At 34.5% G+C, this 4,746-nt stretch overlaps 1 pseudogene across 1 annotated transcript; it reads left to right on the top strand.

Annotated features, from left to right (window-relative positions):
- Positions 1-1,134: 1,134 nt before the first annotated feature.
- LOC145802986 (cytochrome P450 76C1 pseudogene) lies at positions 1,135-2,045 on the top strand (annotated as a pseudogene). Its single transcript, XR_014344913.1, has one exon. The product of XR_014344913.1 is annotated as a cytochrome P450 76C1 pseudogene (transcript).
- The last annotated feature ends 2,701 nt before the right edge of the window (positions 2,046-4,746 follow it).

Below are 4,746 nucleotides of genomic sequence, written 5' to 3'. Positions count from 1 at the left end.
GGCGGGTGGTGGGTGGTGGGTGGTGGCGGCAGGTGGTGGCAAGTGGTGGTGGTGGTGGTAGTGGTGGTGATGGGTGGTGGCGGATGGTGGTGGCGGTGGGTGGGTGGGTGACGGTGGCAGGTGGTAGGTGGTAGCGAGTGGGTAGTGCTGGTAGTAGTGGTGGGTGGTAGCGAGTGGGTGGCAGGTGGCTGGTGAGTGGTGGTGGCAAGTAGGTGGCGGGTGGTGGTGGTGGCGGGCGGTGGATGGTAGTGGCGGGTGGTAGGTGGTGGCGGGTAGATGGCAGGTGGGTGGTGAGTGGTGGTGGTGGTGGTGGTGGTGGTGGGTGGCTGGTGGGTGGTGGTGACGGGTGGTGGGTGGTGGTAGCAGGTGGCTGGTGAGTGGTGGTGGTGGCCAGGGGCGGATAGTGGTGGCGAGTGGGTGGCAGGTGGGTGGTGGGTGGCTGGTGGGTAGTGGTGGCGGGTGGTGGGTGGTGGTGGCAGGTGGCTGGTGAGTGGTGGTGGCAGGTGGTGGTGGGGGGTGGGTGGTGGTGGCAGAAGACGGTGGTGGAAAATTGTGGTGGGTGGTGGCAAGTGTTAAGTGGTAAAAAAAAACTAAAAACTCAAAATGGAAACACATTTTTTATGTTTTCATTTTTTGGCCAAATTTATAAACTGAGACCACTGATTTATAAATCAAAAATTTTACCAAACAAGTTTTTATTTGAGTTTTTTAAATTTTTGTAAATATAAACAGAAAACAGAAAACGTAAGTGTTACCAAACGGCTAGAGATCAAATGTTTTGGTCTTTAAAAATGAAAATTTTGTTGTAGAAGACATTTAGAGAACAATTTCTATCGTTATGAGGATAGTCGCTAAAATATCGCCCAGAAAAGTCCAAAACAAGACTTTTAGTGACAAAATTTTAAAAATGTCACTAATAAATAGACTTTTAGGGACAAAATAATTTGATCTCAAAATAATTTATTTTTTGAGACAAAATATTTGGTCCCAAAAGGATAATAATTCATCACTAATGTCTAATTTTTGTTGTTAAAAATATAATAATGACGCTTTTCGCAATAAAAATATTTAGTCCTTAAAAAATAATTTTATTCCTAAATTTTGGTCTTTAAAGATTAAATTTTTTTGTAGTGACATCTAAATTCATGAAACTCTCAATCCATGAACTTAAATTTGTGTTTGCAAATGTTTACAACAGGACATTGTAGTGGGGGGAACAGACACTACAGCCACCATGGTGGAGTGGGTGATGACGGAGATCATGCATAACCCAGAGTTAATGAAAAAAGTCCAAGAAGAATTATCAGACATTGTGGGAATGAACAACTTTGTTGAAGAGTCCCATTTGCCCAAATTACTCTACTTAGATGCGGTCGTGAAGGAAACATTTCGATTACACCCTGCAATCCCTCTCTTAGTCCCTCGGCGTCCTAGCCAATCTTGTGTAGTTGGCGGATACACCATACCAAAGGGCACTAGGGTGTTTTTGAACGTTTGGGCAATCCAAAGGGACCCTGACTTTTGGGACAATCCATCAGAGTTTAGGCCGGAGAGGTTCTTGGGTGACGACAACAAATGGGACTACACCGGCAACAATTTTCAGTATCTTCCATTTGAATCAGGGAGGAGAATATGTGCTGGCATTCCTCTTGCAGAGAAAATGGTGATGTATGTGTTGGCTTCACTTTTGCATTCATTCAATTGGCACTTGCCAGAGGGCGAAGAGCTTGATCTTTCAGAGAAGTTCGGGATTGTTATCAAGAAAGAGACACCCTTGATTGCCATCCCCACACAAAGGTCATCTGACTTGAACTTTTATGCATAAAAGAGCACATAACTAGGTGCAGTGGAAAAACACCAGACCTTATGGAATCAATCGGGTTGTAGACCATGGTTGATTTTGGGATCTCTCCTCCCCTATCCTGAGAAGAAGAAGAAGAAGAAGAATACTATATCTTGATTATTGAAATAAGAAGGGAATATTACAATTCGGGATGTACTTTGAAAAATTATCAAATATTAATGAAAAAAAATTATAATTATAATTATTAGTATTTATATAATTTACCACCTTTTGTAATTTTTTTCGTGACAGCAACATTCTCTCATATAAAAATCTGTGTCTCATTTGTATGAGCTAGTCTAATCCTGCAACTTCAAATCGAATTTTGTGAAAATTGAATTAAAGATTTCTCTTTTTAAAAAAAAAAAAAAATTTGATTTTTTTGTTGTTTTTTCTTTTATTTTTTAGTATTTTTTTAAATATTTTATGTATTTTTAAAATTTTTTTAAATACATCTAATATAAATACACTTAAAAAAATATATTTGTGAAAAAAATTTGAAAATTAATCAAAGACAAAAGAATATGAAAATTCATTATATTTTCCATATTTTATTGTATTCAATGAATTTTTTAAAGATTTTTGTACAAATTTTATATTTTTTTAAGTATATGAAGATTATAAAAAAAATTAAACAAAATCACTAAAAATATAAAAATACAAATTAAAAACTCATAAAACTATTTTTAAAAACTCCAAATCTAAAACCAAACAGAGTGATCATCTTTCAATGCTGTCAAACTCTATCCTCCCATACATATGTTACTTCTTTTATTTATTTTTTTATTTTTTGTTAGTTGTAATATGATCATTTTACTAATTAAATTCTCCTAGCTTGCATATTCAAAACTTTCGAGACCAACTCACCAACCCGGCTGACCATTAGTTCGAAACCATCATAAAAATGTATTCAATTAATCAGTTTTGATGTAGGTGGGTTAGCTGTGGGTGAAAAAAAACAATAATAAATAAATAAATAAATAAATATCTACATAGCAAGACAGTTTGATTTAAAAATATGTCCCCAATTGAATTCGACCCAACCCATGCACACTCTTAGTTGGAACTCCTCATTTATAAAAGATAACCTTTCATTGTTCTCTTAAAAAAAATATTTTCTTTTTTTATGTTTATACCTCTTATTTTTGGATCACTTCTGATTCTTTCATTTTACTAATATATATAATAAAAGTACAAAAATTGTATATACTTCTCGTTAGCTATCCTTTTGCTGTCCATTCCTGACTAATAAATTTATTGGTCTTGATTCAACGTTGAGTACAACATCAAATCCTATTTTTCTTTGTCTTTTAGGTACTATCTTCCACCTATGGCTTTAAAAATAATAATAATAGAGACCTTATAAAACACAATCTCACAATTTTTAAAATGATCTGGATAATTTATGTTACTGTTAGAGATAAAAAAATAAATAAATAATAATCAAACATATCAATAATCCATACATCAGTAAGAATTGTGGAGATCCTCTTTCTGGGGTTTCCAAACATCATCACACGCTTCTGAATTCTATGAATTTAATATTACAATAATGTTATCTAAAATATTTATTCAGAAAGAAAATAAAAATAGTTGACCTATAATAGAGGTGTGGCCTATATTAAACTATATCACACACTCACTTCTAAAATAAAATTAAAATAAATTTTTATAATTTTTAACACTTTTATATTATGATAAGTTGTCGTTTTCAAAATCTTGTTACGAGTTTAATCACATGCATTCAAAGTAGTGGGTCTTTTATCACTGACGAATGAAGGGGGTGGCTAAGCGTGGCTGTGGCCCTCCAAATATTCTCAAAACATAATTAAAATTTAGTGTTTGTTTGGAATCTCTTAAAAAAAATAAAAAGTAAAAAAATTATTAAAAAAAATAAATAATTTAACACTATTCACAATATTTGGGGGAAAAAAGACAAAATACTTCAGAAGACAAAAGGATAAAATTGTCATTGCTGACATGCACAGAATTTTTTTTTTTTTTTTATAAAAAAAACAACAATAACAACAAAGCTAGTGCAACCGTACTGACATGCACGGAAAGTATGTCAGTACTCAAAGGGGTAAGAATGTAATTTTAATGTTTCATACAATATTTTAATACATATTTTTTTTGTAAAAAGTCAAAAAGTTATATCAAACAACCATTTTTTTCCTCTATTTTTTTAGACAAAAAGTCAAAAAGTACACTTATACAGTTCATCCCAAACAACCCCTTATACTAAAACTTTATAGATGTTTTAGTAAAAATTATGCTCACTTGCAATCAATACGATTTGAACAATAATTTAAATAAACAATTGAACAAACTAATCAGGCAATTGTGCTTTTTGATTTAAATGTCTTGAAAGTATAAGGACTTCTTTGAAACAAAGCTAAGAAGAAGGGGGTGTTGCTTAAACTTGATTTTGAAAAAGCGTATGACTCCATCAACTGGGGTTATTTGCTGTCCATGCTGTCAAATTTTGGCTTTGGCTCTAAATGGATATATTGGATGAAGGAGTGTATTGCAACTGCTAGAATTTCTGTCCTTGTGAATGGGTCACCAACCAAAGAGTTTAGCCCTCAAAAAGGACTAAGACAAGGTGATCCATTATCACCCTTTCTGTTTAATTTGGCTGTAGAAGGGCTTAGTGTTCTACTACTCAGAGCAAGGGAATTGGGCCTGATTAAAGGGGTGCAGATTGGAGTTAATGGGGTGGTTGTTTCACACCTTCAATTTGCTGATGACTCTTTACTTTTCTGTGAAGCGAATATGGAAGAGGTATTGACTCTTAAAAGAATTTTAAGGTGCTTTGAGATGATTTCAGGTCTTAAGATTAACTTTCACAAGAGTGTGGTTTGTGGGGTTGGAGCTACAGTCAATTCTCTTAAGGAGTTCGC

Source organism: Camellia sinensis, chromosome 11 (genome assembly GCF_055761805.1).
Source record: "Camellia sinensis isolate YWXY chromosome 11, ASM5576180v1, whole genome shotgun sequence".
Lineage (NCBI taxonomy): Eukaryota > Viridiplantae > Streptophyta > Magnoliopsida > Ericales > Theaceae > Camellia > Camellia sinensis.
Note: the sequence above shows the minus strand (reverse complement) of the source record. Positions and strands in the feature narration are given on the sequence as shown.